Here is a 23,411-nt window from a genome sequence, read left to right as displayed (position 1 = left end):
TAGAGCCTTTGGGGTTACTCAACTATCAAAATGTGGACAGGAGATTATACTGGTAAGAGGAAGATAAAAGCAACTCAATTCAGATATCATGTGCTCTTTCTATTAGTCTCCTAAAATTAACATTTGAAAATACTAGACTCCAATCACACAGAATGAGATCACAATTAAGAACAGAATCTTTCAACCAGCTATTCAGCCTAAATAAAGTCATGTGGGTAAGTCTTAATCTTGTCTAACTTTTGAACACCCACGAAAATGGAATCAGGACTGCACAGTCCAAAGGGTGTTTCACAGGGTGACATAACAGGTAAGTGACCATCTGCAAGGCAGGAAGACATGCCTTAGAGACAACAAAACCTCACAGCCTCTTGATCTTGAATTTCTAACCTCAGCACCAGGAGCAAATTAGTATCTATCGTTTAAATATACTAATCTGTATTCTGTTATGGTAGCCGTGACCAACCAGTATTTAACAAAAATGAAATCTATTTGCAACACCAACTCATTGTACCACGTCTGTGCAAAACTTATTCTTGTGCTGTTGTTCCATGTGTCCTTTGGATGGGGTCTCAAAAATTGCTCAAAAACTGGAGTCCACTCTGATATATTATCGGCTGTATTTTCCAGCCTTGGGTATACTCATTGTAGTAGAAAGAAAAAGGTATCTATCATTGTGTTTCCAATGAAAAATCTAAACAAACTCACTAACTCCACTTACTTTCAGTTGATTTTTAAAAATCATTAAATTTAGAAACCATGTTAGCTGAGCCATATTTCATTGCTCAGCCACCAACTTCGCTAGATCTGAATTCTCTTTCTGAAGCTACCTAATGGGTTGAAATCTGTGTGAAACTTGTATTTCACGATCTTACCCTGCTGCAGTTGCCTTAGAATTATCTTCCCGTATCCTCTTAAGAAGTCCAGGCTTCTGTTACCTTCTCTTGGAATGAAAATGTTTTCAGAAGACAAATCATCCTCTTTTCTTGTTAATGACATGTTTCAAAGACTGTTTACCGGTCTGTGTCTTCCAGGCACATAGATCACATATAATCTGAAGAATTTGCAGTATCACAGGGTCTAAGAAAAACATTAACAAACTTGGTACATTCTACTCAATAAGAAAAAAGAGCCTGAGATTAAATTTCAATTTGGACCAAGTGCTGTGTTTTGGAATGGTTTATACAAGATCACAGCTCTTGCTTGATAGCATCTACAAAGGTTAAGAAGCTGTCCTAAATAAAGCTGGCAGCTTCCAACTAACATAACAGATTCGCCCGCTGTGAGTTTATCTAAAGTTTTCTTGCCATCTTCATTCTCCATTCATCCAATTCAGTCCTGGGGATTGTGCCCAAGGGAAAATATGTATGTTTGAGAGTATCAAAGAGCAAGGGGTAATATCATCCTGTGTCTTTGATGCCTGACGCCTACTGTCCAATGTACCACAGGTAAAGTTTAACAGGGAAGGACATCCTCTACCCTCTGGCTACTTAAGTCAAGATCTTATTTTAACTCTAGTCTTGGATGCTTGGGGCCAGTTCTGAAATGGGGACCTAAGACTCAAACCCATCATCCCACAGAGGAAGAGGGAACAGCAGGTACTACCAGACACTCCCAGATGATAGTCAAGTCTTTTGTGTAGCTGGCAGTTCTGCAGTCCGCATCAGTTGGTTGCTGCTGCTCCCTTATCAGGTAAGGAGCAAAGCCTAAATTCTCAGAAAATTTTGATGATCTGAAGAGAAAAAAAAATCCTGCTACTGAAGGGAATGTGGATTTGGAGCATTATAATCTGGTTATAAATATAAATGAGACTTAATTTTTATCACATATGGCACTGTTTATAAATTCCTATTTCACACAGGAGGAAGCTACAACCCAGAGATGATAAAGGTCTCAAACCTCATAATAGACCAAGAATTCAAATTTGGATGTACCAGACTCCAAATCCACTGCTTTTCTCCCAACACCAAGTGTTCCTTATCTGACCCTACTGCTTCTATGAAGTATTTGGCAGGTCTTGCTTATATGTAAAATTGCCACGGGGGTACAGATAGCATCATATCCTGACTAGTGAATTAGAGAGCTTGGGGTGATAAGAACGGGCACGAAGTTAAACGTGCCTTCACACTAAATAATCAAAGCTCTGCTGGGATAGGTAAAACGGTTGGAGTGATGATAGGCAGAGAAGGGCAATCATCAATCTATAAAATAGTTACAAACCAGATAATCATTCTTTCTCACGTGTGTTTCACTCCACACTGTCTACTTATATCTAATGAATTAAAGAGAACATGTGACAGTATGTTAGTTTTCTGTGGCTGCTATAACAAATTATCACAAACTCAGTGGCACAAAGCAAGAGACACTCTCTTGGATTTCTAGAGACCAAAAGGAGATGCTGGCTAGACTGCACACCCAAGGAAGGCTCCACAAGAACTTCTAGCTCTTCCCTTCTCTAGCTACACTTCTTGCCAGTCATTTTGCTGCTGGCCTCTATCGTCTAATGCTGCTACATCTTCTTGGGGTCCTTGTATTGTGTGGTGGTTTGTATATGCTTGGCCCAGGGAGGGGCACTATTAGGACGTGTGGCCCTGTTGGAGTAGGTGTGCCACTGTGGGTGTGGACTTTAAGACCCTCATCCTAGCTGCCTGGAAACCAGTCTTCTCCTAGCAGCCTTCAGAGGAAGATGTAGAACTCTCAGCTCTGCCTGCACCGTGCCTGTCTGGACATTGCCATGATCCCACTTTGATGATAATGGACTGAACCTTTGAACCTATAAACTAGCCCAAGTTAAAGGTTGCCTTGGTCATGGTATGTATCTGTTTCATAGCAGTAAAAACCCTAACTAAGACAGAAGTTGGTAGCAGAGACTGGGGTATTGCTGATAGGCCTGACCATGCTTTAGCTTCAAAGAATATGGATTTTGGGATTTTGTATTTGGAAAACAGTGGAATCCCTTAAGTGGGGCTTAATTGCCTGTCCTAGGAAGAATATAGAAGACTTTGTTGCTGCAAATGATTTGAACTGTGCAGACCTGACCCAAGAGATTTCAGTGGAGAAGCAGTTCTGTATGTGGCATGGAGACCATTTTTGTGGTATTTTGGTGAAAATGTGGCTGCTTTTTGCCATTGTCTGAAGAGTCTGCCTGCAGCAAAGGTGAAGAGATTTAGATTGCTTTGAAAAAGGAAGCCTCCAAACAGTCTGGTATAAATTCTGTTGTGTGGTTAATAATGTTTCCTCTTATAAAGAGTATTTTAATAAAAAGAAGCAAACTGAGGAAGGAAAAATGCAGACTGCATGGTCCAAGTGTTAAAGGGCCACCAGGAAGTAGAATGGAACTACATCCTATATTCTATAACAGATTAAGGGAGTGAGATTTCGGAGTAAGAGCCCACCCAGCTAAATTTAAGGCATGGTGGTACACATCTGTAATCCCAGGAGACAAAGCCAAGCAGATCTCTGAGTTCAAGGCCAGTCTGGGGCAGAGCAAGTTCTGGGTGAGGAAAACCTTAAATCCAGCCGTGGTGGTACATGACTATAATCCCAGCATTCAGGAGACAGAGCCATTATAGACATCTGAGTTTAAGGTCAATCTACAAACTTACAAAGTAAGTGTCAGAACAGCCAAGCTTAGGCAGTGAGGGAGTTGGAAACAGAAAACTTGTAATAGAATAAGGTGGTGGGATGGGGGGTTTCCCAATTCAAGCAAGCAGCAGAACTCAGCAGCTTCAACCATGTAGTTCTGGATTTAGAGTCAAAACGGGACGAGTGGGACAATTGATACTGGTTAGGTGGAGCAAAAAAAAAAAAAAAAAAAAGGAAAAAAGGAGTGATTAGGAAGACGCCAGCATCACTAAGATGAAATCTTCCGGCAAGTGTTTTCTGAGAGCACAAAGAGGCTGTGTTCTAGAGATAGACAAGATTGTACCTGAGCTGCAGCTGGACTTGGTGATATGTAAGAATCACTGGTTTTGAAAGTATGAAGGGGTCATGGAGAGCAGCTGAGGCTTGGCACTGTGAGAGTCCAGGGAAGACCATTGGTAAATGTGCAGCCTCAGTTGCAGTTGATGGCTCAGTACTGAAAGGGTCATGCAACAAAACAGGCTTGCAACCATCAAGAGAATCTATGAGAGGATTGATGATGTCTAGTTGCAGCAGAAGATCCCAATATTGGAGATTCACGTACCATGGTATGATCACCAAGAATAGCAGCAGCAGTGGAGTAGAGTCAAGCAGAGCCTAGAGTGCTACAGAGGGCAGAGCTGGGAGGTCCACATCTTCACCTGAAGGCTGTTAGGAGAATATTGGCTTCCAGGCAGCTAGAGTGAAGGTCTTAAAGTGACCCATGTCCACAGACACATCTACTCCAACAGGGCCTCACCTCCTAAAAAATGTCACTCCCTGGGCCAAGCATATACAAACCATCACATATTGATATGTACTCTGTTTTGCAGTCAACTCTCCTCTCTCTCTCTCTCTCTCTCTCTCTCTCTCTCTCTCTCTCTCTCTCTCTCTCTCTCTGCTTGTTTCATAAACATTTGTTGTTCTTCTGAAGGTTGACTTGGATAATTGAAGACTGTCATAGAACCCTATTCAGTGATATTAGTCAAATTATATTGGGCAAATAACTTATTTTCACAGAATCTATGGGCATCTTCTCAAGAGTATTTTCTATACCCCTCCAAATATTTATGTAGAATTTTTTATTAAGGTATCCTGAAAATTTGTAACAACTATTTAGATTTTTTGGGGGTTTTTTGAAATTGTATTGACCAAATTTATACAACATAATTTTCAAGTTTTACAAAATGTTCAGTTTTTATTTAAGGCACAAAAGCATAATTCCTGCCGCCCAGAAAAGCTCTATAATAAAGGCAAACATAAATATGGAAAATAGATAATCATTGTTCAGTGGAAAGTATTTGATTCCAGGTTCTATTGTTCAGTCTTCAGAGTCAAAAGACAATAAAAAATTGTTACCCAAATGTTATTTTTTTTTTTGCTGATGTTGTCTAGAAAATCTGATAGAATAATGAAGAATAATCGGGTCTATATTCCTGGAAGCATAGACCATGATTGTACCAGATGGTCTTCCTTTGAAGAAAACAATTAACAAGCAAGACACAGTACAAAAGAAAATGTGTAAACACCAAGGGTCAGAAGTAGCCAGATTCTGGTGGGAGCTCGTTGCAAAACTGGAGTCTCGGAGCATTTACATGAAAGAAAAAAAAAAGAAACCTTCAGCCATGGGGATTTAGCTCAGTGGTAGAGCCCTTGCCTAGCAAGCGGAAGGCCCTGGGTTCGGTCCCCAGCTCCGAAAAAAAGAAAAAAGGAAAAAAAAAAAAAGAAACCTTCAGCCATGATGCACAAAGAAAGTGTCTACAGTCAATAAATGTAAATGATGATAAATAAATCTTTCCAGAAGAAGACTAAACACCGTTAGCTCCTTGCTTATGCCACACTCATGGAAATGCAACTTCTGTTTGCACAGCCCACCTTCTCCCACTGTGTGCTGGGAGCTTGATACCCTTGGGTTAATTATCTTTCGAGATTTCTAATAGGTTTCTGTTTGAATCTTCCCATTTATTTCAAGTGTTGCCATTTGTGTCCTCAACTTGAACCAGTGTTCATTTTCTACACGTTGTATTGAGTTCAGGATGGAACTCAAATGTCCGCTGCCTCATCTTCACTGTAATGGCTACCCTCCACTCCCGCAGCATTTGAATGAGAGGAGTCAGCATCCTCAGAGCGGCACACTAAAATGAGAGGGCCCTTTTCCATTTTTTTTATTTTTTTGTGCAAGCAGAATATCCCCACACCATAAGCAGGGAAACATTAAGTACAAATCAAATGCATAAAGATAATTTTAAAAGAAAGGGTGTAGATCTACAGGGAAGGAAAGATGAGTAAGAACTGGGAAGAGTTGGAGAAGGGGAAACTATAATCAGTAAAAAGAAGATAAGAAAAATTTTGCATCTACACAGGGTTGATTCACCTTTTTAAAGAGCAGAAAACAAAGAAAGGTAGATAGGAGACAGTCATTCAATAGGCAAAATTTTCCTTCTTAATAAACATTTCCCCTAAATATTTCAGTCCTTAGAGCAAAAGCCCCTGTGCTATTAATAATTTAGTAAGAATACTTACTGAATGATTACTCAGGGGTAGGTGCAGACACACATGTTTTTATACAAGCTATGTAGGATAATGGCAACAAAACAAATCGTGTCACAACAGCTTCCTTGCTAGTTCTACATTTTGAATTGTAAAATTGAGACTACAACGTAAGATTAATCAAATTTGTCCCCCATTTAAAATGCTGTAGCTTGGATTTGGAGAGGTGACTCAGAAGTTAAGAGCATTTGCTGATCTGGAGAAGACCAGAGTACATTCCTGTCATATACACAGTGGTCCATGACTGAACTCCAGTGCCAGGCTTGATACTCTCTTCCAGCTTCTGTAGGCACTGCCTGAATATGGTCCACATATATATGTCACACAAAACACTCTGCATATAAGATAATTTTAAGTTTTCAAATTATCCGTTCCTTTAATATCTAAATTGAGTAGTCTCATAATTATCAAAGTCCTTGAATAGCATTTTGTATTGTCCACATAATGATTCTCCAACAGCATGTCATCTGTGGGCTTGCAGCAATAGCATGTGTTTATAGCAAAGTAGGTTTCAAAGCTCAGTTTCCTGGCTCCAGTACTCTTGCTCAGACGAGTAACAAATAATAAAAGCATGGGTCTTTGTCCTCCTGCCGGGATTGGCCGTATGAATTCCCGACCACACTTCTTTCCTCCTCAGATCACAAACGGTAGGATAGGGTTGTACAGGAAGAAAACACAGTTTCCCTCCTCAGGAAAACCTGGTTAGCAGAGCCACAAGAATGTATATAAGAATGTATATGTGTTTGTATATTTTTAAAGCTATGAGCAATACTGAGAGCAGGCACTGTTGAGTCACTGTCTAGTGGGGAGTTGGGCATGTATGTACACAAACAAATGAAGGGGGAAATAGTCACAAAGCATTGGTTCTAGTACTGTAAGCTTGGATGACTTATAATAGTTCTTAATTTAGAAAATAATTATAGCGGAAACATCTGAAATGGAAGCTTTCAATTGTGTCATCTATTATAGTGCAAACAAAGATTTCTAATCTTAGAACTTGGCAGGTGAGTGGGTAACAGATTTTCCAATATAATATTTTGACTTTTGAAAAAATAGATGGATTTGTGGAGTTTTTCTTTAGACTATTCCACAACTATCATGTTTTTTGAAAAAATATCTTTGCAGGATATGGTATAAGATATTTTTATTATTAAATAAACAGTTCTCTAGATGTTTTAGTGTTAAGGACGCTGTAAGATAGTTTCAGTTTCTAAGTACAGCTTAGATTATGCAGTTTTAAAGACACACGTTATAGGTATGTTCATCAAGGAAGAGCAGACATAATTAAAACACCAAAGATTTTAGTATCAGAGATTCTTATTGAACAGTTTTAGTTTGGGTCACCTAATTCACATTTATTTTTTTAATTGTCTTCTTGATTACAACCATCATGAAGATGACTCATCATTATTTTAGGTATTTTTATGCCTTATGAAAAACCATTTTAGGTTGTATTAATGAGAGATGTTGGTACTAATGCTATAGTACTAAAATTGTCAATTAAGACAAGAAAGGTACTCCTAGAGATTAAAAAGGAAAAAAAATAGAAAAGAAACACAAACATAAACTAGCTGAGTAATTGGTCTTTCTAAAATTACACTTACAATAAATTGGGATGCAATGCTTTTGAACGAACCAGTGTCCACCTACCATGTTCTTTCCCAGAGTTCCAAATGTTTCCATACATGCTTACCCATGGAAGTAAGCATAAATGTGCCATGAGGACTGAAAACCACAAATTCATTGTTCAAATAACACATTTTGAAGCAAAGGGCAGGTACAAAAATATTGAGCAAGTCAATTTTGTAAAAATCACTTGCAAGGCTGTGCAACACATTTTTTTTCCTACTGAAAACAGATGGTCTTTGGGATTTGCATCATACTGACAAGGAAATTAAAACCCAGAACATTAAGGGGATTTTTTTTTACTATGGTTGCAAAAGGACACAAGCCAGCATCACAGAAAATATGGTACTTTGCCCCGACAAAGTAAAATGAAAATATCAAATTTCCACAATATTATATCTTGCAGAGTAAGCTAATCTAACTTAGGAAATATTTGACTGTCCTTTTTCAGTGGGTTGCAGTTTCTCACAGAACGTTTAAGTATTTTTGAGTAAAATTCTTAAATGCTTTTAAATTTCAGTTTCGTTTTCCCAAATTATTAACACCATTTTAAAATTCATAGGTTAATTTTCATAGTGCATGCAGTTAGAATAAGCTCAGGTAGAGTAATGGTATAAAACACACTTCAGCTACATCACTAAGTTAATTGTTTATTTTGTATTTTTGCATCAATAAACTTAGTAATCCCCTGAAAAATAAGTCCAGCATACTGTTAGATTCTTACTCTCCTCACTCAAGCATAATTCTCTTTTCTTCCCCTTCTAGAAGAACAATTACTAATTTAAATTTATCACTTTTCCACAAAGATAGTTTAAATAGTTTTTCCCTAAAGGTCTTAGACAAAGCATAAAATGCATGTTTTAGCATCAATGCAGATTTTTATTTAACTCAAAATCTCTTGTTACCATGTTATTCAAATAAGTTTCACTCTAATCTATTCACATCTATTTGAATTGTGACAACTATGTCAAGCAATAAGGTGTGTGTGTGTGTGTGTGTGTGTGTGTGTGTGTGTGTGTGTGTGTGTGTGTGTGTGTGTGTGATGTACAGTGCCAAGGACTAGCCTCATCATGGGGAAGGACCTAAAGAAGCAGGAATGGGAGCAGTGCTAATTCAATGACTTGGAGTCAGTAGTGAAGGCAAGCTGGCAGTCGAGGTATGCTCTCTGTTACAGAGGATTCTCACCATTCCTTTCTTCTCCATCCGTCCTTCTCCCTTCTCATTCCTTTGCCTTCTTCCTTCTTATGCTTTTGCCTTCTCCTCTCTCATAATTCTTCTGCCTTCTGATCAGAGAGCCTGAACCTAGGCTTTCCTTTACTAAAGTCACATATTCAAGGCTTTGACCATTATTAATATCTTTAGAAATCCTTAAATTTACATAAATTCTATGAATACTGGATCATTAGTTCCAATCCATGCTTCCTAAAACCAGAAAGTAAACACAAAGCAAAATCACAGTTCCTTATGTTTTACACAGCCTGTTCCTCACGGGTGTCTGGGCGCAGCTCCTGTGGAACCCTGGCACAGCAGACAGCAGTCCTTAGTAACTACTTCCACTTAAGAATAGAAAGGGATGGACTATTAAGGTTAAAAGGATTTCTTACAGAGTTTTAAAATTTATGCAAGTAAAGCAGCTAGCTCTTTCTGATATCTCTCTAGGCATTGTCATCTCCAATCCCTCAAGCGACCAGGAGAACAAAGTACTAACTTTTGTATGCTTATATATCATGCTAATTCTCTAACCTTTGTTTCCTCATCCTAGCAAGCCCATGGCCTCATATACTTTCCTTCTAATACTCCTTATTTCTAGATCATATACAAGTCTTTTTCCTATATCATAAACCCATCTATCATTTGCTTGTATTTTATAAATTCTTTCTTTTCTAAGCCAAGACTTTTTTCTTGAGACCACTTTAACTTTCTATCCTTGATGTCCTCAAGTTCACCCTGGCTAATTAATGCAACAGTCATAATTCCAAATTCAAGGCCAAGTGTGGCAATGAAGTATTTCTACAAGGACCATGCATGCTTTTTGGTGTTTGTGGTTCTGTTGTCTAGATCCTTTCTCATGGTCCATCAGAAGGTTTGTTCCTCATCTTCCTCCACAGCCTCATGACTACCTCCATTTATTCCTCATTCCTGGGAACTAGTTTGTTACATTTATGATTACCTCAGATTAATGGAGGAAGTATATTCCCCAGAATGAAAGACTGAAAATAAAGAGACAGCAAATCAGTTTCCAGCTAACAGCCATCATCATTGTGGGGATCAAAGGCTTAGCAATGTTCCTAGGGTAGGGACTGTGTCTCACACCTCCCCTTACTTAGCTATGTCAGATGAGGGCTGTGTGTGTGTGTGTGTGTGTGTGTGTGTGTGTGTGTGTGTAAAAACTCTTCTATAAGACACATGATATTTAAAGTTTTATCACAGAAATAAAAATGATTTAGTGAAAAGAACATTTATAGATGAATAGAGTTCAAGCAAAAGGAAGAAATGTCTTAGTTAACTTTGTTTTCTTTCAATAAAGTATCATTACCAAAGGCAATTTAAGGAAGAAAGTTTATTTTACTTATACTCCTAAAAGAGAGTTAAAAACAGGGGGGTAAAGAACAAGGAAGTAGGTGGCAGAAAAGAAAACAGAGAAATCTTCTTTCTGTGCTCACAAAGGAAGGAGATGGAACTGGAAGCAAACCAAAGGCTTTAAACTTTCTGTGGTTTCCCAGTTGCCAAGCTTCCTACAGCAAGCCTTACCTCTGCAAATTCCTCAAACAGTGGCACCAACTGGGGACCAAGGGTTCAAAAACCCAAGCCTATGAGAAAGACGTTGCAATTCAAGTCATCATAAGATGCTAATGCATCCAAGCACTGGAAAATCCAGAATGCTGAAACATCCTTATTCCTGGACATGGGATGTGAGAATAGTAACACCAAGACTCACCAGAACTCAGTGAGCTCTAGAGCTGTGGGGATGAGCCAGGAGGCAGAAGCTGTATTCCTAAGGAACCCAGATATTTCAGAACCCTACATGTAAGATAATAAGAAAGTGAGGAAATTTCTGATTTCTCCTTGTGTTCTCTCCCTTCTGTCCAAGTCACCCATCTGCAAATCTCAACAACAACAACAAACACAAACATACAAACACAAACAAACAAACAAACAAATAAAAACCTGTGCAACAGGGGTGAATGTTGCAATCCAGACAGAATCCCTATTATTCCAGAGAAGGATAGATAAGGTGAAAGTAATAGAGGCAGCCTCTGAGGTAGACATAAAAATGAATAGTGTATCCATTTTCTCATGAAAACTGAAGCGTGAGCTAGAAAGAACACACTTATGAATAGACAGTATCAAGATGGGTTCTTACTGGCACCCATTTTTAATATTCTCCAAGAGCATGAACATGACAGAAATATCCAGGCTAGCAAAGAGCTCAGGCCCTCAGTCCAATACTCCATAAAAAATAGACTCCTATCAATAATGATATGGGTGAGCTTGGAGATGGATCCTTCATCAATCAAGTCTTTCCATGAGGTTCAGTTTCTGTTAGAGAACCTGAGCCAGGGCACCTAGGGAAGCCCAGCTGAGCTTCTAACCTACAGAAACTGAGCCAATGAAAAAGGGTAATTGTTAAGTGCTAGACTCAGAAGTAGGTTTAATCTGTTACCTAACAAAAAGTAAGTAATATAATATGGACTGAGCATAAGCAAACAGTGTCCCATTGTTGTCTCATAGTATACATTTCTCACCTCTAGTTAGATAGAGAAAATACTGTCACATATGATATGTGACACAAAGTCCTGTCAGGCCAATAGTCATAGAATGAATTGAGTTTGTTTACAGTCTTTCCAGAAATTTAAGCAGTAACATTATTCCTCCACCAGACATCCATTGTTTGGTAGCATGGAAAGGGAAAGGGAAAACTATTTGACTATCAAGGTAGATTCCAGGGAACTGGGTTTTTGGGTGGTCAACTACTGTGCCTGTGCCTGTTCAACTGTCTCTAACCTAAATCGGAGAAAGAGGAACACTCTTCCATTGCTGGTGGGGTTGCAAGCCTGTACAACCAATCTGGAAATCAGTTTGGTGGTTCCTCAGAAAATTGGACAAGGTACTAACTGAGGACCCAGCTATACCACTCCTGGGCATATACCCAAAAGATGCTCCAACATATAACAAGGACACATGCTCCACTATGTTCATAGCAGCCTTATTTATAATAGCCAGAAGCTGGAAAATATTCTTCAACGGAGGAATGGATACAGAAAATGTGGTACATGTACACAATGGAATACTACTTAGCTATCAAAAACAACGCCTTTATGAAATTCATAGGCAAGTGGATGGAAGTAGAAAATATCATCCTGAGTGAGGAAACCCAATCACAAAAAATCACACATGGTAGCACTCACTGATAGGTGGATATTAGTCCAAAACTCTGAATACCCAAGATACAATTCACAGATAACATGAAACTCAAGAAAAAGGAAGACCAAACCGTGGATACTTCAGTCCTTCCTAGAAGGGAAAACAAAAATACTCACCTGAGGAAATATGGAGACAAAGTATGGAGCAGAGACTAAGGCAGAGATTGCCTATCTGGGTATCCATCCCATATACAGTCACCAAACCCAGACAATATTGCAGATGCCAAGAAGTGCATGCTGACAGGAGCCTGATGTAGCTGTCACCTGAGAGGCTCTGCCAGAGCATGACAAATAGAGTCGGATGCTTGCAGCCAACGGTTTAATTGAGAACGGGGAATTAGAGGAATTAGAGAAAGGACTGAAGGAGCTGAAGGAGTTTGCAACCCCATAAGAAGAACAATAATATGAACCAACCAGACCACCCCCCCTGCCTCCAGAGCTTCCAAGGACTAAACCACCATCCCCAGGGCACTCAGTGATAGACCTATAGCTCCAGCTGCATATGCCCTCATTGAGCATCAGTGGGACAAGAGGCCCTTGGTCAAGGCTTGATGCCCTAGTGTAGGGGAATGTCAGGATGGGGAGGTGGGAGGGAGTGGGTGGATGAGTAGGGGAGCACCCTCATGGAGGTAGGGGGGGGGGTAATGGGATAGCAGGTTTCTGGAAGGGAAACCAGGAAAGGGGATAACATTTGAAATATAAATAAAAATCCAATAAAAGAACAAAAGAAAAAGAAAATAAAGAAAATACGTTTAACACAGGAAATGTAAAATTTAACTATAGACCTTGCAGTAAAAAGTCTTGCTTAGGGGTTGGGGATTTAGCTCAGTGGTAGAGCGCTTGCCTAGCGAGCGCAAGGCCCTGGGTTCGGTCCCCAGCTCCGAAAAAAAGAAAAAAAAAGTCTTGCTTAAATATTCCACAGAATTTTTAGTTTAAGGGCCCAAGTTGAGACTTTAGCATTAATAGAAACACGACAAAGATCATGAGTACACCCAGCAGTCACCTTTGTAATCGTCCTCATCTCCCAGTGGCTTGCTCCAGTTGACACTAACCATTGCCAGTCGGTCCGACTCTTGCATATGCTCTGCCAGGAGATAATTTATGACTCACCTTTCCAACCTACTTCCAAAGGAGTCGCTTCATGTTGTTGTGTACAAATCTGAACCCTCCCACACAGTTACGGAATTACCTCAGTTCTTCATGTTCCTCATAGGAATTCCGAAAGTCGACTCTGAGCTACAGAATATAAATAGTAAAAGGCTCTTAAAACCCATATTTAGTAATAAGACATCCTGTTAAAGTGACTTACTTTCCTAGTGGAGACAAGCACGGCCTGAACTAAGCCTCAGGGTTAATTTACTTTAATGCATAGACATATTCTTTCACCCAGTATCTTCTGGTACCTCCAGTTAAACCAGGAAATCCGAGAGTAACTGAGTTTGAAGCATGTGTGACTTCTTACACTTTCCAGAGACTAATCCTTTGTCCTTTCTTGCTCTGTGTCCCAAACAGCTAGATCTCAGTGAATCCAGCCAACGAGTCCCTTCAACCACTCACCATTGGTAAAATTTAAGCCAGTGGCAAGCTCTGGCAAGAGGCAGCAAGGCAGATGGAAAGGCATCAGGGTCTTTCTTCCCCTGCAAACTCCATGTCTGGATGCATTCCCGTGATAATGGCTATGACCTAAGAATATAGCTTCTTTAAATGCTTTCATTACTCCAACCTGTACACATATCTAAAGGTACCAGTATTCCCTTGCCTCTTTGGCGTTATGAAGCTATCTATCGTCTTCTTAGTATTGATAGTTCCTGACTATCCTAGCATTCCTGATTCCTTAAATTCACCTGCAATGGTATGAAACTTCTTTCGTTGGTAGCCTTTCAGATATATCTTCTTGCAACCAGTATTACTAATATAGTTGTAAGAGACAATCTTTGTGTCCACAAAATTGATGGTACAGTGGGGCATACAGATATTTAATATGCTGTGACTGAGAAGTACAGTAAGGCATCTGGCCTACAGTACACTTTCCAGGAAAGATGCTGTTTCCAGTGTTAAAGACCAGGTAACAAGGAGCAGAGAAAAATTGTATGTGCATTTATATTTTGGCAAATATAATCCTCTATGTGGTTTTAACAAAAACTATAACTAAAAAGTACTTGAGAAACTTGAAAAATGAAATCAATTTTTCTTTATTAAATTCTACTACCACTTTTATTTTATAATAATGAACTTTTTAATTATTGTGAATATTTGAGACAATTCATAAAATTCATAATTTTACAAATTAATTTTATCTATAAACACTGTTTATTATTATTTCTAAGTCAGAGAGCAAAGTTACATCAGCCTATATAATAATCAAGATAACACTCTGTGTGTATAACAAAGGACAGAAATTTTTAAGCCGTATTTATAAGGATCCATGGAAGAGTGTGTGTATTTTGTGATACTGAACATTGAGCACAGGGCCTTGCACATGTTAGGCAATTATTCTTCATGTTAGGCCTTGAAAGCTAGATTTTTAATTCCTATCAATTGTGAAGTAACAGTTTAAATATTCTTTGTATGTTCTTTAACCAAAATATTCTTTTACTTTGGTGTTACTGATTTTTATATAGAAAATTTTATTTACCTAATACCATACCTTTCATGCTTTCAGTTGAATTTAGTTATTACTTATAAACTGTGATGCACGGGGAAGAGTGTAGATAGGGTCTTACTCTGTAGCTCAGGGTGAACTTGAATTCATGTCAACTCTCTTGCCTCAGTCTCTAAAGTGCCTGTATTATAGATCTATACCACAATGAGAAATTCATGTTTTTTTAAATCAGCTTATTATTACCAACTAGATATTTTCATTTCTATCACATGCTTATTTCTCAAATTCCATTTATATTTTATGCATGTGCACAAGATCAGGTACATAAAAGGAAAATGAAAAGCCATTATTAGAATCGGGGATAACATTTAAATATAAATAAATAAAAAGCCAATAAAAAAAGGTATAAAAAAAACCTATGCACAAAGGATCCAAAATTAGCAGTGCAAACAAAATATAATTTTAATCTATCTCATTATAAAGAAAATACAGTTAATGTAGGGAAATCTTACTGACATTATAAGAACATAAAGTGACTGTAAGTATAATGTTTAGTCATTAACATATTAAAATAACCAAAATGAAAAATGTCTGTGTATCCTCTTCTCACTGGTATTTCCATTTTTTCTTGAAATTCCTTTACTTTGAATAAAAATGAGTTTTTTCTATTTAAATTAATTTATTCAAATATGCCCACTTCCACTGAATTGACTCCTAAATTTTATTTTGATGGACTTTGAGCCATCGTGCTGGTTAGTCCTATGAAGGCTTCCTTGACGATGATAATCAGTAGTTAAATCTGGTCGTATTCTCCGTCTTCAGGCAAAATATTCTTTCCAAGTGAGATTCTTGAGAAACATTTTTAAGGATCATCCTAGCTCAGGAAGTATAATGTGTGTAAGAGTGCATTTCATTATTTTTAAAAATCAAAAAAAAAAAGATATGATTCTAAAGTTTACAATCTAGCTTAAAAATGAGGTGACCTGGGTTCTGGTCACAGTGCCAACATTAACAATATGTAAAGCCAAAATTCAATTATTATATCTACATATATTTTTATCAATCTAACATTTCTAACTTGGCAAAAACATATTTTGTTCAATGTATTTCATATGAAACTTATTAGGGCACATGAGCTTAATTATGTTAAATACTTGTAGCTTATCAAAAGAAAGAAACACCACAAACTGTTGTGTTATTATCCACTACTACTACATATCCCACCAGACAGGAAATACCTTCCTAAATCCGAGGACGATGGTGGTTGAGAAAATGATGGAAACTCTGGACTAGATGAAAGTAAATAAAGATATCACTTTATCATTTGAATCATTTTAATTCTTGCACATATAAATGTAGAGAAGCAAAGCTTGTAGGAGACATTGGACTTGAGGTTCATGTACAACACTTCAATATCTCAAACAGTTGACAATGAACTATACACTTTTTGCTATCCACCTCTAGGTTTTTGAGATATCTTGATAGAATGTATGAGACTTTAGTTATTGACTGAAAACAGATACGTTGGAAAAAAGATATAAATTATCTTAGATGCTAGATTGTTAAAAAGATACCCTTAAAAGTGACAAAACTACTAAATGTTTTGCTGAATGTGCTGATGATGCGAGGTTCAGCATTCTTTTTTTTTTTTTTCTTTTTCTTTTGGAGCTGGGGACCGAACCCAGGGCCTTGAGCTTCCTAGGCAAGGGCTCTACCACTGAGCTAAATCCCCAACCCCTCAGCATTCTTTAAATAGTATTCAGATCACCCTTTAGAGCCAGCCTGGGCTTCCCCTGGCTTCATTATTTGGGAAGGTGACATCCTTGATGAGGACCTTAAAAGTCTTTTTCCTTTTACTCTATGGAAGTTAAAAGAATGAAAGAACTATGCACGGAGCGATAGAGAATCCTGCCACAGATAGAGCTGGAGAAACAAAGAACAGAACAGTGAATATAGCATGCTCCCCTGGAGAAGTATAAAAGTAATGTATGCAAACGCATTCATAAGCTCACTGTGGAGAGATAGAGAAAAATGTGCAACATGAGGTGGGAAGAAAATAATGGTAATTTTTGCTCTGAAATCTACATTGTCTAACACACACAGTCATTCCACTTTTATTTTGAGTACAGTTTGCATACTGTTTGTTTCTTCATCTTTTTACTGTTAATATGTCTGTGTTTTCATATTAAAAGTGAGGGTCCTGTAGATCAAATATAGGTGCAGATCTCTCTTTTGTTCAGTCTATCTCCATTTTAGGCCATTATATATTTATACTCAATGACTGATATCGTTGGGTTTAATAAAATCAACAATGGCGTATTTTTCTGTCACATACTTTCTTCTGTCTAGTCTGAAATCTTTCATATTATGGTTGATTATGGAATGTAAGTTTTTGTTTTATAGAGTTTTTAAAAGTGTTTGCAGCTTGCACGTGTCAAGTACACTGATAGAATGTATCCCTTGCCTCATTCACTAGGCATCAATATACTGATTTTACAGACAAAGGAAAGAAAGCACATTGCACTTACAAAGTAGTTTTGCAGAATTAGAATTCAAACCTAGATTTGCCTAATTCCCAATTGTGCTTTGTTAGCTTAGGGAAATGTTGGAAAATCTTTTAGCCTTTGATACAGTCAACTACCTATCATATCAATGTACTTTAAATGATTGAATATACATATAGGTATTATGAGGAGGTAAAGACATCAAATAAAATAGATTGCCAGAATTTGGGAGCAAACTAAAGAATCACCCTCTCTGAGAGAGAATATCAGGATAATGATGAAAAGATTAAGACAGTGTGTTACTTTGTGGTAATAATGATGCTACTGCATGCAAATTTCCTTTCAGTGGTTAATAACTAATGAGCATCTGATTGAATTGAAGCTATACAGTGTTTGAAAATTGTCATTAAAGATAGATTGGGAAGCTTTATATTTTATTGGTCCCCAATAATCTCCAAAACTCCTTCAAAAAACTCATACTTAAATAAAGGTGAGCTTAATATATGAATGCATTCTGGAGCAGGTATCATGCCCTCCACTTAATGCATCATCAATAAAGAAATCCTAGAACTTCCCTTGGTTGGGGCAAATAATTAGAGGAAAAGAATGCACCTCAAATGTAGATATGTAGGTATACTGGCCTCCTTCAAAGCCTAACATAATCTATATGCATGTACTGAAAATAGAATTGTTGAAGTGGTACTATTTATTAGACACTTGAACCTGATTTTATAGTCATGAAATTATTATTTTGTTAATCTGATGTTAATAGCATTTAATAAAAATCTATGCTTTCAAGCATACAGTTTGCTGAATTTTGTCAATTCAAAAGTATTGTATCACCACAACTATCAAAGTTCCTCACAGGAAAAGGTTTCTCAAAGGCATTTGTCTTTGCATGGACCATGAACTTTGTCTTTTGACATATCCTCTATCTTGACCCTAAGCATGCTGAATGCTTATCTTTTTTTTAATTAGTATAGAATAGAGTTTATTCAGGGCATGGGGAGGGAGTTGAGCGGGTAGTAGAGGCAGAGAAACTCAGAGAGAGAGAGAGAGAGAGAGAGAGAGAGAGAGAGAGAGAGAGAGAGAGAGAGAGAGAGAGAGAAAGAGAGAGAAGTTGGGTAAGGAAGAGGAAGGGAGCAGAGGGGAGCAGAGGAGAGGGAAGGAGAGGACAGGGGAGGAGAGGAGAGGAGAGCAGAGGGGAGGAGAGGGGAGGAGAGCAGAGGGGAGGAGAGGGAAGGAGAGGAGAGGAGAGGAGAGGAGAGGAGAGGAGAGGAGAGGAGAGGAGAGGAGAGGAGAGGAGAGGAGAGGAGAGGAGAGACCAGCTATGAGCATGTGGAAAGAAAGGAGGGAAGGGAATGGGGAAAGAGTGGGAGCATGAGAGCAAGAGAGTGGAGGGGGCAAGCAGCCCAGCATGGTAATTTTGCCTTCTCTAAACTTTATGTAAACATAACTAACCATATAAGGCAAATGCTTGTGTTTGATTGTTTTATACTAGCATAATTTTAAACTTCATGAATGTTGCTATGCATAATACTGATGAGTAATCTACATATAATTACATAATTGTTTATTTAGTCCCCAAGTGACAGAAATTTCAACAATGATGCTATATCACTCATGTATGTATTTTGTAAGTACAAGTGTGTTCATTTCTCTAGAGTGAACATCTGTGAGTAGAATTACAGAGTGATAGAGAACAATGTGCTTACAATATGTAAGATGAGGTCATACTATGTGTCAGAAAGGCTGTATCATTTATGCATTTCTACAATAATGCATCACAGTTTCTTCTGGTGAATATCCTTGCCAACAGGGCATTGCATTTCTCGTGGATGCACATACATATCCTTTTCATTCTAATTTATCCAGCAAAGGTTTGATGAAAGAAGGAATATACTTCCAATTTGAGCTTTTCCTATTGGCAAAAGAATGGACTGACTTACATAGTACATTCTCTTTTATTAATGAGTCTTCCATGAATATGGAAGTCCCTTGCAGTAGTAGATTGGATTGAATCATAGCTTTGAAGAGTTCTGTAAATAACAGGATATACTACATATAGTGTGCATTTATCATATCCATCTACCTTCTATTGCCAACCCATGGCACCATTCCCAGTACCTAGCAATCTCAAGTTACTTTCAGGTTTTCTTTTTTAAGTTTCCACCTATGAGAAAGAACATATGGCAGTTGTCTTTCTCTTGGTAATTTTGCTTAACATGATGTTCACTAGTCCTTTCATTTTGTTGAAAGTGGCAGGATTTCATTTTTCTTTAGTGCCAAATATTCCACTATGTATATCTACCATATTTTCTTCAGCCACACATTTTAGGCTAATTATGTATCTTAGATATTGTGAACAATGTCACAACAAACACGAACATGCAGACATCTCTTTTGTATGTTGACTTCTTTTTCTTCACATATATGCCCAAGAGTAGGACAGCTGGGGCAGATTGTAATCCTATTTTTACTTTTCTGAAGAAGTTCCATAATTTTCATAGACATTTAGTTAATTTGCATTCCCAGAAAGAGTGAGTCTTTGCCTGTACATATCTTGACATGTTTTTCTTTTATTTCTTTCTAGTGGTTTCAGGTCTTATAGTAAAGTTTTGGTCCATTTTCAGTTGATTTTTTTTTTCATGAGGTGAGAGATGGGGGTCAAGTTTAAATTATCTGGATAGGATATCTAGTTTTCCAGAACCATTTATAAAGGTGGCCATTCTTTCCTCAGTGAATGTCTTGGCCCTTTTGGTGAATCAGTTAGCTTCCAATGGGTGGGCTTCTTTTTTCTGAGTTCTCTATTAAGTTTCATTTTCCTGGAGTCTATTTTCATTTATTGTGTGTAGGCTGCTGTGAATAAGTAGTATGCCTTGAGATTATGTATGATTCCTATAGCTTGGCTTTATGTCTCAAGTTCTTCTAATTCATTTTAGCTATTTATGATCATTTTGACTTCTTATATGAGTTTAAAGATTTTTGCCCTCGTTCTTTGAAGAAAGTCATTGATACTTTGATGAGGATTTCTTTGAATTTATAGATCACTTCATGCAATCTGTCCACCTAAAAATATTCATGTGTGCTTTTTTTAATGTGTATATTTATCTGTATCTTCTTCAAGAAACAACATACTAAGCTGGGAATGCAATTCAGTGGTAGACTACTTGTCTTGTCTGTCTAAAATCTTTGGCTCAATCCCTATAACAATAGATATACAACAGAACCCTGGATGTCAGCAAAGATTTACACACAAACGTAAAGGGAAAGGATAGAAAATTATATTCTAAGCAAATAGAATCTAAAGAAGAAAATATATACTTTCTTACAAACAGAGTTGGAAATAAAGCAAGAAGAGATCAGGACAATTCAACAAAACTGCATAAAATTATAAATTTAAATACAAACAAAAGGGGTTGGGGATTTATCTCAGTGGTAGAGCGCTTGCCTAGCAAGCGCAAGGCCCTGGGTTCAGTCCCCAGCTCCGGAAAAAAAAAAAGAAAAAAGAAAAAAGAAAAAGAAAAAAAATACAAACAAAAGTACACTTTCATTTAATAAAATAAACATTCTTGGGGCCAAAGTGAGAGATGGGCTCTTATATAATAAAATTGGTGGAGTTCAATATCTTATTCTTACCAATGGATAGACTAAGTACATATCAAGACCAAACAAAAAAATAAAATAAAACCAAGAACTAAACATCAAGTTTAGAGTCGTTCATAAGACATTCTATTTAAGGGTGAAAGAAATGATCTCTGCAGTGAATATTACAAAATAAAGTCAATCATTCATTAATGATCATTCAACTTGATTATAGACAATGATCAAGGTGGTTTAGTTTCAGGCTTGTAAGAATAGTTCAACATATGCCAATTTATAAACACAATGTATCACACAAACGGAATGAAGGCTAAAGATTATATCATCGTCTCAACAGAGATAGAAAACTTTGCAAATCCAAAGGCAACAGCATGTTGAACAAGAAAAGCTATCTCTTCTAAGATTAAAAACAAGACAAAGTCATTTACTGCTACTTTAGCCAATACATACATATACCTTCTTTAAGCAATGAAGTAGGTTGGTCTGTTTAGTAATCACTCAATGAAGCCCCCCTTTTACTCAAAACACCTAGGAACAAAATCTAGGAGCCAAGAGCCCTGGGTCAGTGGGCTAGGCTGGCACTGTGTCCGGTCTGGCATGACTTTAGTGGGAGGTGACATAATTCCTGCCCATGGAGCCTTGCCAGGCCATTGGTCTCTACTTTCCCTACGTGTGCCGATTACTGCTGCTGGCCTAAAGCTGATCTGCTGTCTCTCCTATCTTACTTTCAATCTCTCTTTCTGGGAAGCACACTCCCCCCATTGCTCAGAGCTAACGATGTCATGATAAATGAACCAGATGCGGTTCTCAGGAATGAGGAATGGAGGTGGTCATGTGGCTGTGGAGGTCAATGAGCAGTCCTTCCTCTTGGCCTTTAGGGACATGGGAAAGGAGCTAGAAAATTTAATCACAGAGGTCATAAAAGCCTACATGGTCCTTGGTAGAATTGTTCATTGTGAGAATTGACCTTGAACGTGGAAATATTAGAAGATACATGTATTCTCTGGCCCAATGGCTGCTGCACTAATTAGCTAAGGTGAACTTGGGGACATCAAGGATAGAGAACTAAAGTGTTCTCAAGAAGAAAAGGCATGGCTCAGAAAGGAAGGAATCTATAAAACTCAAGCAAATGATAGATGGGTTTATTTTATAGGAGAAAGGCTTATATATGATCTAGAAATAAAAAAAATATTGAAAGGAAAAATAATGAGAGAGGGGAGAAGGCAAAAGCACAAGAAGGGAGAAAGCAAAAGAATGAGGAGGGAGAAGGAAGAAAGGAGAAGGAGGAATGTGAGAATCCTCTGATAAAGAGAGAGCACTTGAACTGACAGCTTGCATACACTACTGACTCTGAGTCATTATTAAATCAGCACCATTCCCATTCCTGCCTTGCTCAGGACCCTCCCCATGATGAAGCTGGACATCAGAAGCATTGGACATAAACACAACAAGGCAAAACTTCATTCCTGAGTGAAGCTTTGGAGAAATTTCCTTATTTATCATCTTATACCTATGACTATTGATCATGCGTGTGAATAAGATGAGATTAATTATGGGAAGGGACATGTACAGGAAAGAAATGGCTATATATTTGTGTGTATGTATGAACAGAGAACAGCCCAAAACTCTACCCTAATAACCAACTCCTCATTTTTTGAACCCCATAAAGACAAGACAAATCATAATGGCCCTTGAGCACCTTCACTCAGGTGGCCTGCTACTCTTGTGCTGTCTCCTGAACTATTCTCTATATTTTCTTTGAGTAGTGTTCCCCTGCCACTTTAAATCTGTGTGAGCTTTTATTTCATTCTGAAATAAGAAGACAAAAATCTGGGAAAACCTAGCTCAGACCCTATTCAACCACAAAATGTCTATTCTTCTAGTGGGATTTATATTTTCACATGTCATCCTGGTAATTATCTTTCTTCAAATTCTAGGTAAAGGATTTCTTTAAGTGTTCTTTGTAGGAGTGATATGGCGGTCATGGATTTCTTTCTCCCCCTATTCTCCCTCCTTACTTCCTTCCCTCCCTCCCCCTTCCTTACATTTTTCTCCCTCTCCCTCTCCCTACCCCTCTCCCTCTCCCTTTCTCTCTCCCTCTCCCTAACCCTCTCCCTCTCCCTCTCTCTGTGCATGTGTGTATCCTTAAATTCCAAATCATAACTTTGTTAGGTACACTAATAATTGTTTTCAGATTTATGTTTTACATGATTTGAAATACATTCTTTCATGCTATGCTGAGCCTAAGAAACACATTAATCTAATGAGTTTTCCTTTAAAGTTAACAGTATGTTTTTATAGATTAAAAGATTTCACTCTCTTTTAAGAGTTTGACTGTAGATGGTCAGATATTTTCTCCTATGTCTATCAGAAATTATAAAGTCGTGGTCATCTCTTTCTTTCCCCTGTTTAGAAACATGTCTTTAATCATAATTTCTTCCTTTTCGGATATGCCAGTGCTGCAAGAGTTTGATACTTTAATAA

General features: G+C 37.8%; 1 long non-coding RNA gene across 7 annotated transcripts in view; it reads right to left on the bottom strand.

The window, feature by feature from the left end:
* LOC102552721 (uncharacterized) overlaps nucleotides 1-23,411 on the bottom strand; it is a 65,474-nt gene that overhangs the window by 35,614 nt on the left and 6,449 nt on the right. For 2 of the 7 annotated variants that reach the window (XR_015683718.1, XR_015683719.1), the window contains exons 2-5: nucleotides 13,408-13,454; nucleotides 13,222-13,302; nucleotides 1,603-1,729; nucleotides 873-1,077 (exon numbers count right to left, since the gene is read on the bottom strand). This is a non-coding gene — a long non-coding RNA (uncharacterized LOC102552721). The remainder of the gene's footprint in view (nucleotides 1-872; nucleotides 1,078-1,602; nucleotides 1,730-13,221; nucleotides 13,303-13,407; nucleotides 13,455-23,411) is intronic. The other 5 variants (XR_015683724.1, XR_015683721.1, XR_015683723.1 and 2 more) reach the window with 3 other exon arrangements.

Source organism: Rattus norvegicus, chromosome 3 (genome assembly GCF_021556685.1).
Source record: "Rattus norvegicus strain SHRSP/BbbUtx chromosome 3, alternate assembly SHRSP_T2T, whole genome shotgun sequence".
NCBI classification, from domain to species: domain Eukaryota; kingdom Metazoa; phylum Chordata; class Mammalia; order Rodentia; family Muridae; genus Rattus; species Rattus norvegicus.
The sequence above is the reverse complement of the archived record's forward strand: the minus strand, read 5'-3'. Positions and strand labels throughout refer to the sequence as shown.